General features: G+C 43.5%; 1 long non-coding RNA gene across 1 annotated transcript; it reads right to left on the reverse strand.

The window, feature by feature from the left end:
• Positions 1-8990: 8990 nt before the first annotated feature.
• Positions 8991-10122, reverse strand: LOC124669711. The gene is made up of 4 exons (XR_006992301.1): positions 10104-10122; positions 9773-9965; positions 9575-9643; positions 8991-9323 (listed from the first exon to the last, which is right to left on the reverse strand). It is a non-coding gene; the product is annotated as an uncharacterized LOC124669711 (long non-coding RNA).
• Positions 10123-15433: the final 5311 nt, after the last annotated feature.

Genomic DNA, 15433 nt, shown 5'->3' on the forward strand with positions numbered 1-15433 from the left:
ACGAACTGTTCGTTTTGACAGATTCTGCCTTTTATTTCGCATTGCTTCTTTTGCTATGTGGGATGGATTTCTTTGTTCCATTAACTTCCAGTAGCTTTGGGCAATGTCCAGAAGTGTTAAGAATGATTGTGTCACCTCTGAACATGTGAGTTTTTAATTATGCACTAACCCTCTAATGAGTTTGTTTCGAGTTTGGTGTGGAGGAAGTTTTCAAGGATCAAGAGAGGAGATGATACAACATGATCAAGGAGAGTGAAAGCTCTAAGCTTGGGGATGCCCCGGTGGTTCACCCCTGCATATTTCAAGAAGACTCAAGCATCTAAGCTTGGGGATGCCCAAGGCATCCCCTTCTTCATCGACAAATTATCGGGTTCCTTCTCTTGAAACTCGTATTTTTATTCGGTCACATCTTATGTACTTTACTTGGAGCGTCTGTGTGCTTTTGTTTTTGTTTTTGTTTGAATAAATGTTTGTGTGGGAGAGAGACACGCTCCGCTGGTTCATATGAACACATGTGTTCTTAGCTTTTAATGTTCATGGCGAAGTTTGAAACTGCTTCGTTAATTGTTATATGGTTGGAAACAGAAAATGCTACATGTAGTAATTGGTAGAATGTCTTGAATAATGTGATACTTGGCAATTGTTGTGCTCATGTTTAAGCTCTTGCATCATATGCTTTGCACCTATTAATGAAGAAATACATAGAGCATGCTAAAATTTGGTTTGCATAATTGGTCTCTCTAAGGTCTAGATAATTTCTAGTATTGAGTTTGAACAACAAGGAAGATGGTGTAGAGTCTTATAATGTTTACAATATGTCTTTTATGTGAGTTTTGCTGCACCGGTTCATCCTTGTGTTTGTTTCAAATAAACCTTGCTAGCCTAAGCCTTGTATTGAGAGGGAATACTTCTCATGCATCCAAATCCTTGAGCCAACCACTATGCCACTTGTGTCCACCATACCTACCTACTACATGGTATTTCTCCGCCATTCCAAAGTAAATTGCTTGAGTGCTACCTTTAAACAATTTAAAATTTATTACCTCTGATTTGTGTCAATGTTTTATAGCTCATGAGGAAGTATGTGGTGCTTATCTTTCAATCTTGTTGGGCAACTTTCACCAATGGACTAGTGGCTTCATCCGCTTATCCAATAATTTTGCAAAAAGAGCTGGCAATGGGATTCCCGGTCCCAAATTAATTAACAAAAATAGACACTCCTCCATGGTATGTGATTGTTGGACGGCACCCGAAGGATTCGGTTAGCCATGGCTTGAGAAAGCAAAGGTGGGGAGGAGTGTCATCATAATAAAACTAAAATAAAAAGGCACTCCTTCATGGTATGAGATTGTTGGCGGGCACCCGAGGATTCGGTTAGCCATGGTTTGTGAAAGAAAGGTTGGAAGGAGTGCCACCCAAAAATAAAATAAAATGGGAGCCGCTCTTTGAAGGTTTGTCTGGCAAGGGGGTTAGAGTACCCGCTACCATTCGTTGACAACAACATACACCTCTCAAAACTTTATTTTTATGCTCTCTTTATGTTTTCAAAATGAAAGCTCTAGCACAAATATAGCAATCAATGCTTTCCTCTTTGAAGGACCATTCTTTTACTTTTATTGTTGAGTCAGTTCACCTATTTCTCTCCATCTCAAGAAGCAAACACTTGTGTGAACTATGCATTGATTCCTACATATTTGCATATTGCATTTGTTATATTTCTTTGCATTGACAATTATCCATGAGATATACATGTTACAAGTTGAAAGCAACCGCTGAAACTTAATCTTCCATTGTGTTGTTTCAATGTCTTTACTTTGAATTTATTGCTTTATGAGTTAACTCTTATGCAAGACTTATTGATGCTTGTCTTGAAAGTACTATTCATGAAAAGTCTTTGCTATATGATTCAATTGTTTACTCATTGCATTTACATTGCTTCGAATCGCTGCATTCATCTCATATGCTTTACAATAGTATGATTAAGATTATGTTGGTAGCATGTCACTTCAGAAATTATCTTTTATCGTTTACCTACTCGAGGACGAGTAGGAACTAAGCTTGGGGATGCTGATACGTCTCCAACGTATCTATAATTTCGATGTTCCATGCTTGTTTTATGACAATACCGACATGTTTTGTTCACACTTTATATCGTTTTTATGCGTTTTCCGGAACTAACCTATTGACGAGATGCCGAAAGGCCGATTGCTTTGTTTTCTGCTGTTTTTGGTTTCAGAAATCCTAGTAAGGAAATATTTTCGGAATCGGACGAAATCAACACCGAAAGTCTTAGAAATACGCGAAGCTTCCAGAGCACCGGAGAAAGGCCAGAGGGGTGCCAGGGGGGCCCACACCACAGGGCGGCGCGGCCCAAGGGGGGGCGCGCCCCCTATCATCTGGGCACCCCGTGGCCCCTCCGACTCCGACTCTCCGCCTATATAATCGTCCCTGACCTAAAAACATCGACCAGTTCGACGAAAACAGAGAAAACCATCCAGAGCCGCCGCCATCGCGAAAGTCCAATTCGGGGGACAGAACTCTCTGCTCCGGCACCCTGCCGGGACGGGGAATTGCCCCCGGAGCCATCTCCACCGCCGTCTCCACCGCCATCTTCACCGCCATCGCTGCCTCCATGATGAGGAGGGAGTAATTCACCCCCGGGGCTGAGGGCTCCGCTGTAGTTATGTGGTTCATCTCTCTCTCTTTGTGATCAAGTTGAATGTTATCTATGTGCTACTCTAGTGATGTTATTAAAGTAGTCTATTCCTCCTCCGCGGTGTAATGGTGACGGTGTGTGCACCGTGTAGTACTTGGTTTATGCTATGATTGTGATCTCTTGTAGATTATGAAGTTAACTATTACTATGATGGTATTGATGTGATCTATTCCTCCTTTCATAGTGTGATGGTAGTAGTGTGCATGCTATGTTAGTACTTGGTTTAGTCGTGTTGATCTATCTTGCACTCTAAGGTTATTTAAATATGAACATTGCATATTGTGGAGCTTGTTAACTCCGGCATTGAGGGTTCGTGTAATCCTACACAATGGTGTTCATCATCCAACAAGAGGATGTAGAGTAGTCCTATTATGTGATCATTGTTGAGAGTGTCCACTAGTGAAAGCGAGGATCCCTAGGCCTTGCTTCCAAGCATCGAATCTCCGTTTGTTTACTTGTTTTGTTGAATGTTTACTCGCTGCCATATTTTACTCAGATTGTTATTATCACTCATACTCATCCATATTACTTGTATCTCACTATCTCTTCGCCGAACTAGTGCACCTATTGTATTAGGTGTGTTGGGGACACAAGAGACTTCTTGCTTTGTGGTTGCAGGGTTGTTTGAGAGGGATATCTTTGACCTCTTCCTCCCTGAGATCGATAAACCTTGGGTGATCCACTTAAGGGAAACTTGCTGCTGTTCTACAAACCTCTGCTCTTGGAGGCCCAACACTGTCTACAAGAATAAAGGCTCCCGTAGACATCACGAGGCAGCCGCTCGCTCGACCGCGCGCAGCAGGTTGCCAGGGACGAGCCCCTTCCATTTCTTTTCTTTTTCGTTCTCTGTCTCCCGAACCACCAAAAGCACGACGGCCATGGCAGAAACATGAAGGAGCGGCGCCCCCCATGGCCCTCTTGCCGGCGCGTGCGTCCATCCGAGGGTGGGCGCACCGCCGGCAAGCGGCTCATGTGGCGGCGCCCTTTGCCGGCAGCAGCAGCCGGTGGCTGTGTTCTTTGTCCTCCGGAAGGGGTTCTCTGATCCGAGGTAGGGAGGTGAGATAATTTTCCCTTTCCCCTTCTTTACTTATTAGGGTTTCGATTTTCTTTGGCTCACGGTATGAACTATGGTTTCGGGATCGATCTAGGGACTAGGGTTTACTACTTTACTTTTCCTGTCTACTCGAAAACAGACAAGATCTACAACTAGCAACAGGCTCTGATACCAATGTTAAAAGTGCTAGATCGACTAGTGTAGATTATGGCCGGGTAGGAGAGGGGTACTGTCAGTTTACCTTCTCCATTAGAGGTGGAGCTCGCCGATCTGGACATGGTGGCGACGGCGACGGCGTGAGGTCGAGCGAGAGGTGGCGGCGGAGCTTCCCGTCGGCACTGCGCAAAACCCTAATCGGTGGGTCTGTTAGTGGGGCGAGTGGCAGCTCCAGAACACCTCGTCCTGAGTGCCACCGACCCCCACCTCTCTTTATTGCGCAGGCGACAGGGGCCCACCAACCAGATGCGGTTGGGCGCCCCGATCAGGGCGCGGTCAAGTGTTACGTCGAGCCGTTGGACTCGAACGGGTGGAGATCATCCTAACAGTTAAAACATGGAGCTACGTTGCATATTCTCACTCCTTCTACTCCCTCTGACCCAAATTACTTGGCGCAAATTTAATGAGCTAGAGAAACTTTAAGCAACATTTTGCTTAAATTCATGACAAGTAATTTGGATCAGATGGAGTAATAGACATTGTCTTTCCGCGTTATTGAATACTCCAACTCGAGGAAGCCTCTACGCATATGAGATATAAAATAATGTGATGATGAGGGGTCAGTGTGTGTCGCGTCTACCAGGTGTTACTTCATCGACCATCATACAACGAAATTGAAAAATAATAATTGTTCCAAACTCAAGCTTTGGTTGACAAGTGGAGATGGTGCCACTTTTACTCATTTTCTTGGGCTTAACTTTTATATGTAAAGATTCTTTTATCATGCAATTTCGAATTAATAAGTCAAATTTCTCCAGTCTAATGGTGCGCTAAATCAAGTGTACCTGCTTCATTTTCTATATATATCCATGGCCCGAACAAGCCCAAAATGCCAACGGTGTTTACTGAGCGAGGATCCAACGTTGGAAGCGAAATCGTTAAAAAAAGGCCGATTTTCGTGAAAGGAAGACAACTCGCTCCGCACGCGACAAGTAGCGCGCTGTGGTGCCAGAAAATTCCTGGGAAGTGGTCTCCCTGCTCGCCACGTGTCGCAAGGGGAAGCAAGGTGGGGATGAGGGAGGAGAGAGAAGACTGGGCTGTGTCAGTTTTTTCCCTTTTTTTCTAGATTCGTTTTTTCAAAATGAAATATCTTGAGAACCGTAAGTCCAAATTGCGAACCATTTTCACTTTTGAGATCCTTGCGTCGAGATCTTCAAAACTAGATCTCATGTTGATAGGTTTGGAGATACTTTTTTTTCGTACTTCCAATAATATTATGATTGTACCTGTGGGGTGTACATAACTGTACTCGTGTTTCAACTGATAAGTACTTCTGTTTTTAGTGTATTTGGTGCAATTTTTCCCTTTGTTCGCTAACTGTACTCGCCCGTGTGCGGGACTGTACCTGTACTAACGCGCGACTGTACTGTGCGCCACTGTACTTCTGTACATGTACTTGCTCGTGTTCACAGCTGTACCTGCTCGTATGTGCGTTTGTACATGCTCGTGTGCGTGACTGTACTTGTACTCTCTTGTATGTTCAACTGTACTCGTGTGTTGTGCGTGACTGTACCTGCTCTTGTGCACAACTGTAACTGCTCGTGTGCGTGACTGTACCTGTACTTGCATGTGTGTTCAACTGTACTCTTGTGTTGTGCGTGACTGTACCTGCTCGTGTGCATGAATGTACCTCCTCTTGTGCGCGAGTGTACTTGTACTCGCCTTTGTGTGCAACTGTATTCGCGTCGTGTACCTAACTGTACTCGTGTCTTTACTAAGATTTTCCACTTTTCACTTTCTAGTTGTATTTATCGTATCTAGAGCAAGAAAAAACAATTAGATGGATGCATGCAAGCTAGGTACCGATCAATCCATGCTCCCATGCGCCCTCGTACTCGTGGACTCACACGTTAATTGGTACTCGCGCTTGCTCGGATCGGGACTCGTATTCGTGCTAGCTGCGTTCGTACCCACACGCCCACACACGTACGTAGCAGCTCGTACGTATCCACGCGCCCACGCCCGCTCGGTAGTAGCGCCACGGTCGCTCGCGGAGCGTCGCTCGGGGACGGTTCGGACCTTCTCAAAGGTCGGCCTCTAGGTAATCGTACCCCGTTGGAAGTCGCCGATTAATTCATGGGTTTGAGCCCTCTATTTTTTTTTGATCACTTCGCATTTGGAATTCCTACACGGTGATATTCCAACTATTTTAGGTTAACAAGACGATGTCAACCTGTTGGCAAGCAATGCGGGTGTGCACGTAGCCCACCTAGATTTGAACCGGATCAAGGGCTATCCATAGTACTAGGTCTTATTTTCTTCTAGTTATTTCCACTGATCTCACCAGTGCTGACTTGTCTCCATCGAGATTCCTAACTCTCTCCAATACATTATTCGTAATAACTCTGTGAAATAGTTGTAGTTTATATAAAATTCCAATCGTGTTTTTAATGTAGTAATGGTTACAAATACTTTCACAAAGTATCTCAATTAAACATGTAAGACAAACTTCACAAATAGTTTGATAAACTTTGAATGAAATATCGTAAATTTTTTTGTCTACTACGCCAAACTAATGACGCTTTAGTTCAAGTTTTACACTAATTTCAGCCTTATTTGAGTGATTTTTAGAATAATTTCAATCATGACTCATTTGATTTAGTTTTTCGGATATAAACTCGTTCAAATTTCCCCATTTCCACATATTTTAATCTTTTCATATTGTACTCAGAAAACATTTCCCAAATAGTTCATGCTTCAAAGCGTTGACAGTCCATTCAAAAAGTTTTCACTGAAATTGCAGAACCATCCAACAAGCATTTTCCACACAAGAATAGAAGACTGCGTTGAGATCGAACAAAAACCGCGTTCCGAACATGCTCTTACGGCCGATGGTGGTACGTTGCCTTTTCTCGAGCAAAAGGAAAATCCGATGCACCTAAACCATATGCATTACCATAATGTGACGTGACAGACTTGAAATATGCATTAAACCGTGAATTCTATCCAAGTGTACATTAAAATTGAGTAAACCATATGCATTACCTAAACACGTGAATTCTACTGAGTGTACATTAAAATTGAGTAAAATTCAGCCATCGTGCTCCCAATTGTATGGAGGGATAGCTTCCGTACACAAACTTGAAATCTGAATATTTTTGTACGCCAAGTTGTCTAATCGATTAACTCATATATAAATTGTCATCAAAGTTGAAAACTTAATATTTTCGCACGGCATGGCCGGGCAACTTCGTGTACGAATGGTGATTGTACAAAATTCTATTTATGAGTACACTTGTTTTATTGTTGAGAATGTTTTGTCGGCTACCGCACACGCACGTCTCAAAGCTGTCAGAAAAGGTCCGCACCAACATAAAACCCCACTCCACTCGTCACTGGCTCTTTTCGGTAAACATGCCACCATCCATGGACAAATCGCTTTGATGCGTTGAGACGGTTCACGTGAACCAAGAAGCTTCTCGTTTTCGGCTGAATGTGCCAATGAAGCTGATTACATAGCCTTTGCTACCCTATGCTCGTACGAGACGAGCATCCGGAGAGAATCGTAGCAGTGGCGGAGCTTGAAAGAAAAACCTTGGCGGGCGAAATTAGAGAAGACACAGAGAATTGCTCCAAAACTATACATTAGTTCAAATTTCATAAGTACTACAGTGGTCCAGATCATCATACATGAACTGCTCCAAAACAAAACACATCACAGTAGCATACTAAGAATAAGTTTGACCGCAGGGCAATGATTTACATACTAAAGATCAGCTCTCCGACCTTTTTCGCTTCTAAAATCTTCAATTACATCTTCATAGCTATAAGTTTCCAGAATTTCACCCTCTATGTTAACTACTAGACTATTTGCAAGATAGTCATCTTCCATCTTATTTCGCAACCGCGTTTTAATGATCTTCATACTAGAGAATGCACGTTCAGCACTTGTCGTTGAAACTGGAAGCGTAATTAGCAAGCGGAGTAACCTCTCAAGCAAATTAAAGATAGCATGTCTTCCTGTCTCCACTAGGCATTGACAAAGACCGATTAAGGTTGATATGTTTTTCAACTCCTCATCCTTGGAAGCATCCAAAACAAAATGTTTTAGTTGAAGTTGCAATCCATAAATATCTTGTTGGGGGAAATCTGATGGGTAGTACTTTTTCACCATCTCACAGATATCATTAGCTTTGAACCCTCTAAATTTGTTTCTAGGAATCAGTGTGGCACTAGTAGATAAAAGATCCATTACCTTCTCATTGAACTGCGGTTGATTTCAAATAGTTGAGTGTCCAGTGTTGCACGAAATATTTCCACTCGTAAGTAGTGTTCCTTGGTAAGCTGATCGTGTTGATGGAGAGCACGACCACCCCGCATGACATAAATTTCGTCAAAGTTAGGAATCTCAATCGAATGCTTTCCACAAAATTCAATAACCATGACAATAAATTCTTCATAACCATCATCTGATCTCAATTGCTCGAGACACTCTTTTGTTGATGACACTAGACGAATAGCATTCACAATATCTTGTGACTTCTTCTGTAAAGCTTGGCCAAGCAATTCAATTATCTCAAATATTTCCTTCATCAAACATTTCCTTCGCTTCTGCCTGATGGATGGGATGGTCGCCGGTCGATGGCCCAGCTGCTATTTTCGTCGCTGGAACTAGCGCCATCGATGGGGAATTGGGGATGTGATGCATCGTGGAGGAACACGAAACCAAGCGACGGACTGGTCTGGTCTCTGGAAACGAAGTGCTACTCGGCTCTCACGTGGTGTGGATGTGGGCTTTGCACATGCGGCATAGGTATAGGATTTTTTTCCGCTCCAGGGCAGGGTGGGCCGTGGCCCAGTTCTGCCCTCACGAAGCTCCGCCAGTGAATCGTAGTTCAAGTGGAAAACAGAAAATGTAACACGACAAGATGTTAGATAAGACTAGCAAAAGTGCATGTGCGTTGCACCGGGAGAAACCAATATATTGGTCACGTATTTGTTTATTCACAACCTACATAATCAATCCCAACAAAACCATTACGAGCTCCTCGCTAAATATGTCGAATAAATACACAAACATAAACAATGCAATATTTTACCTTATTGGAGATACTCGTATGTTAAATTATTTGTTATATGTTTATCATCTTCCGCTGAAACCGGAGATAAGGCCAGTTGGTTTGGTGATGGAGGCAATGGATCTTCATTCATCAATTCTAAACTAACATTCAATTCTAAACTAACAGAGTCAGAACATTTCGGAGCGATAGATGCAGTGGAGATGGTAAAAGATGACAATGGATCATCTGAAACACATGTTTTAGAACTTTTGGCCTTTTTTAGAGGCCTATTATCAAAATCATCAACATTGGTTGATTCGATGTTGAGATCCATTTCCTGAAATAACAAAAATGTTATAATCAGATTATTCAAATAATTATTCAGAAAGCAATACATACAAATTGATGCTATTATTTGTAATTAATGTTTTTTAGCACAGTCATATAATTCATCCATTATAACATTGCACCACATATTCTGCTTCCAATATATACTACGTGTACATCTGGAGGATAGTGCATACTTTGATACTTGGTGCAACATACACCATGCTAGGAAGAAACTCACATAAGCTACTCAAATTTTACCTCCTCATCCGTAGAAACAGGTTACTTGCTGGCTGACATATTATTTTTTCCTGATACTTCCTTACTTTTCTGCAAGAAACAAACACGTCTGACTGCTATACCGATCTTTTTTGCTATGATATGTAGAGTAATCAAGATCTTTTGTAGTTTTGTTTTGTTGTTTTCAGAAAAAACTGATAGAAGCTATTTCAAATTTACCTCGACATCCATAGAAACAGATGACTTGACTTCAGTGATTGCTGCCATCTCTTGTCCTGCTCCTGCCTCAATTCTCTGCGAGATACAAAGGCTGAACGATTCATTGTCTGACTACAAATGAATAGGGATACTGAAAAACTTTGTCATGGTTTGTAGACTAATCAATCTGCAGTGTTGCTTCTACCTCAATTATCTGCAGGAAACAAACGATGAATGAATCATTATCTGATTACAACTAAGGAGATACTGAAATACTAATCAATCAGCAGTGATGTTAGCCTGATGAACAAACCACACGAATTCAGCAAATCCATCAGTACTAATGACGTACCTCGGATGGAATTTGTGCGCCCAACGCATGCGTCTCGTCGACGGTGCCCGCGTAGTAGCTTCCTCCGCCGCCGACGCCGACGCACTCGAGGCCGCGCTCCGGTTGCATCAGGAATTCCTCGAGTAGGCTCCCTTTGGTCGTTGCTCCCGCCGTGGCACGACATCGTCTGCGGCTGGAAGCCATCGTAGCCCAATGTCCAGCGCGAGGTGCCCCGGCTCCAAGGCGTAGTCATTGGAAGGCATCATCAGCCGGCGACGTGAGCTGATCGAGCTCGAGCCGGCCCGTCGGCGGGCAAGCCGACAGCAGCCATCTTGTCAGCCGCGGCCGCTTCGCCGTCCCCTTTCCCAGCTCGGCCTCGAGGTAGCTCCGGTGCGTGTGCTGCGCGCGTGTCTCCGGCGGGATGGCGGCGGCGCGGTACCTCTCGAGGACACCCCGTCTTCCGAATCCCACATGAGCCGCGGAGCCCCGGCGCCGCCGGTGGCGCAGACAAGCGCGACGGGGACGCCGCAGAGCGTGGCAAGCAAGAGCACTGGGTGGGTGTAGGCATCGGCGGCGTCGCGGAAGCTCCGCGGCGAGACACGAATCCTTGCTTTTCTCTCGGAACAACCCCCATCCAATCTGGCATCCAAGTGACGGCAATGTTCCCGATTTTACTTTAGCTCACAGCAGGCATCCCTCTTTTCAATTCATGCGCAGCAGAGCATCCAACACTTTTACTTTATAATTCATGCATGCCACAGATTTCAGACCAAGCTACAGTGCTCCTTCTTGTTGATTCCCTTGTTGATATTCCAAGCAATTTCCAAGTATATGAACCAGCTTCGTTGGACATTAAATTGGTGAATTTTGTAAACACAACAATGGCAAGCAAATAACATATGACTATGCTGAGCAACCCAAATTTAAAAGCCAGTAACATATCAACTCCAAGATCAGAGGGATGGAGCCATTCTACCTCATCCAGTCCTGCACCGCCTGGAGACATACACATGCGGACTCCTCCATGCCATGTGCATCACTGTCAGAATATCAACGACCGACCGACTCCATGGAGGAGCTCGATGAGCTGAGTCATCGACTCCTAAAGCTTTCTTCAGCTACAGCCGTAGTTTGTGTTGTTCCCAAATTGTTGGGATTAACAATTTAACACAAACACCTGGTATGCAAGTAGGACATCCACAATCCAACAACAAAAATCTTCAGGCACAGGTTGGTGACCACTCACTCTCCGTCTCCGGCGGTCCACGCCCACGTCTAGGTAAAGCATTCCGGTGTTGACGGAGAACAATGATGAGGCGTTGCCGGCAGCCAGCAGCTTGTTGTCCGACACGGTGAGGGGAATAGGAATCTAGGGATCTTCATGCTAAAATACCAAATAGATTAGGGATGGTGTCCGGCAGGGCGCGGCGCTCGCATAGGTAGAGCAGGCACCTAGAGCACGAACTTAAATGCACACGAACTTACCTGGCCTCGACCAACCGCGGGGAGTACAGGCACCTAGAGCAGGAGATGCTTTGCCACAGTACACGCACGCGAGTAGGGCCGCGCCAGGTTCAGGCAGCCCGGGGAAAGCTTGCTGCGCCGGAGTACAGACATGGAGTTCAAGGGCGTCGCGCCGGGGAGAGATGTGGGGTAGCAAGCTGGAGCGGCGCTACCGGGAGACCGTGTGGTTGAGGTTCAGGGCATCTGGCGAGCAGGTCGGGGCATAGCCAAATCGGGACGCCTCGAGGACGGGATCTCGGCCGCCGGCCGGCCCGGATCTCGTGAGATGAGGATCGACGACAAACTTTCCTTCTCCGGCCGGATGAGGGATGCGGCGCCCCGCTGCGGAAACAGCCAGATCAGAGCGGGCTCCTGCAGGGAATCGCGGGATGAGGGCCCCCGTGCGGGAATCGCGGGATTGGGTTTGGGCGTTGGAAGAAAGAAAAAAAAAAGATACAAGTGAACCGGTATAATGGTAATTAGTAGTAGTACGTAATTTGGTGGGAGGGTAAAACGGTCCAATGAAAAGTTGGACGAAAATTTTGGCAGAAACCTTAGCTCCTTTATTATTAGGTATATATAGGTATAGATGTTATTGCTACTCCCTCCAAATCATTTTTATTGACTCAAATTTATCATAAAGTTGTATTAAACCCAAGTTATTTAAAAGGATCGGAGGGAGTACAACAAAATGTCAAGTCAAATTCTTCTTTGTCTCAAATAGTCAGCTATAACTTTTTACTCTAACAGTGTTGCAAAATATTTTTCGTGGGGTGTGTGGTGACTAACGTGTGTTTTTAGAACATACTTAAAAAGATTGGAAGAGTCCCAAATTTTACTGTATTTAAGTGTTTTTAAGTTACATGGTGTTCGCACACTAAGTTATAGGTCAATCAGAAACTTACGGGATTGCTTCCTACTATTTATTACTATAAACTTGCTAATTTTTTCCAGACATGTTACATATTTTAGATTTTCGATACAATAATTTGACACGTGCATACGTACTTGCGCCCTGTACATGTGAATATATTTATCAAAAAATTTGGTGACATGTAAATACAAATTTTAGGCCCGCACGGTGAACCGGGCTCAGGAGTACTTGAGTCCGTTGCTTATTTTCGTGTGGTGACGAACAATCTGAGCAGTGCAAGCACGTGAAGAATATTCTGCGGCCCCTGCATCGTCGGATCGGACGGCATCAAGGTGTCGCACAAGGTGTGGAGTGTGGGCCCGGGCACATCTCACATCTGACAGAGGACACCCGGCCCCACGGGCCACGGGCCTATTTTTCTCTTTGCATTTTCACTTTTTGTAAACTTTATTTATTCGAGTGACGCGGAGAGTGGACGGCCAATCTGCAGCCTCAACACTCGAGAACATATCTAGTGATACCACCCTTTAAATGATACCATGATACCGTACAAAAAAAGTATTTTTATACGTGCTAAAAAATTATACGAAAAATTGTGAGTGCTCATGAAGCATGTTCCTACATCATCACAAAATTTCATATCCAAACTCGACATGGACACTGAGAAACAAAAAAGAGAAAATCAGCATGAATAGTGGATTTTCTGATTTTGTCTTTTTGTGACACTAGGTAGCACTATTAATGCTGATTTTCTCTTTTTTGTTTCTCAGTGTCCATGTCGAGTTTGGATATGAAATTTTGTGATGATGTAGGAACATGCTTCATGAGCACTCACAATTTTTCGTATAATTTTTTAGCACATATAAAAATACTTTTTTTGTACGGTATCATGGTATCATTTAAAGGGTGGTATCACTAGATATGTTCTCGCCTCAACACTCCACAGGCCAGTTCGCGTGGTTGGTGGTCAGCGTCCACCCGCTGGACTAGAAAATCGAAGTCTGTATTCTGGATTTTGAATCATCAAAAATACTGTACAAGTCTATAGAAAATTTACGAACGTACGCAATACCAATGGTTTGCCAAAGCATAGAATTGGACGCTTGTAGGAGTTAGACACTTCTATCACGCGAGGGTAAGCACATCTCCAGCAGCTCGACGCAAAACAGACGTTTAAAGTGACCGTCTGTATCTGTTTGTATCGGATCGCGAACGTAAAAATTAAATAAAAATGACCGGTTGACCATTTGGGTGTTTACAGCAGTCTGACACAATTTTATTTTAACCGTGAAGCTCTTTTTTCACAACAAATATTAATGAAAAACTGTTTGCTTACCTGAATCACTCAAGGATACGAGATAGGTGGACGCGCGAGCTGTCCGCGTAGCGTCCACGCCGACGCATTTCGATCCTAAATTTGGGTTGCGTTTGCATCTCTGCGAACATCCTAATTTTATTTTGCGTCGGACCACTTAACTAGGGTACCAATTTTTTGTCCGCGCGGACCCTTTGTGCTGGCATGTGGAAATGCCCTAAGCGTTAGGGTTGCTCTATTGCGTAATTGACGTTGCCTTTTTTTTTTGTCTTTTGCTTTCTTTCCTCTTGGAGGTAAAAGCTTCTTATTTCTCATAGCACAACTATTGTCAAAGAAATCAATAGTCTTGCCTATTGAGATTAAAAAAAACCTCTCAAGTAGTCACAATAATAAAATTGTAGTTCTTATGGAAATAATTTATAATATAATAAAAATACTCAATGTATTTTGGAATTTTCTCGTCATGACTCTATTAGTAACCTTTCTTTATTTCTAGGATAGAAGCTCGCTGAACATGGGCGGATATATACATTTAGTGGTGCGCACGAATTGATAATAGAGAGTATACATGCTCAAAATTTGGATTGTTTTCTTTTGGCAAAGAACAAAGATAGTCACATGGTGGCATTGTTTCTCTCTCTTGCACAATGGCATTGTTTTTTTTTGAGAGAAGCACAATGGCATTGTTGATCTCCTCTATAACCTCTAATCGTCTCTTCCTCAATGGTGGACCCAGAAACCCATAACCCTTCCAAAACACCCAACACGAAAATACGCCATCAAAGCCTTAATCATCTTGCTAATTAAACCGATCTTTGTATATTTGTGTCTTTTTGCAGTTATAATTGAGACCTATTTTATCTGCATGACTAGGAGAGAAAAATGTGTACAAAACATTGCGCCCTAGCCGTTGCTCCGCGGAGAACTCTACGATCCTTCCACGGTATAGTACTTGGACCATTATATTTGCTGAAGCACAATGCTCATATGATAGACAGTGTAAACTTGATGTTGTTGCTAGGAAGCACTAGTAGAGCTTCGAAGAAACAACTAGGTGGGCTAGGCAAAATGAGAACACACAAAATTTGCTCACATGCTAAAGTGTTCTTCTAGAACGAGCCACATTGTAATCTGACTTCAACATATCTGCGCCTCTCCGAGTGAATGCCCTAAATAGACGAGGATCCTATAGGAGAACCGAACAAGAAACATACTACTCATAATTGACTCGGATTTAGTAAAAATTTATACTAAATTTGAATCAATTAAAATTGATTGAAGGGAGTACTATGGTTCAATCCACATTACTCAACGCCCTAAACATGTGTGTTGTACGCATTCTTAGTTTTGGTCCAAAACAAGCTTCGCCGGCTATGACCAATGACATTGCACGTTGACCCCGTCCGCCATTGTACTAATTAAAAGAGATTCAGCAATTATACATTTGTCTAGAGGAAGCATGTTTTATCTCCATACTGCACAATCGAGGAACCCCTTCCCGTACCTATTCTTCGGTGGCTAGCTAGGTTGTCACTCTAGCATTCAGTGGAGTCCTGGCCATGCACGCCTTACTTTTGAGTATTATGATAGAGAAACAAAGGAAAATTGGAACGGGCAGAGGATGCTTTTGCTCCAATCCGAAAAAAGATGCTCTCATCT

Source organism: Lolium rigidum, chromosome 7 (assembly GCF_022539505.1).
Source record: "Lolium rigidum isolate FL_2022 chromosome 7, APGP_CSIRO_Lrig_0.1, whole genome shotgun sequence".
Lineage (NCBI taxonomy): Eukaryota > Viridiplantae > Streptophyta > Magnoliopsida > Poales > Poaceae > Lolium > Lolium rigidum.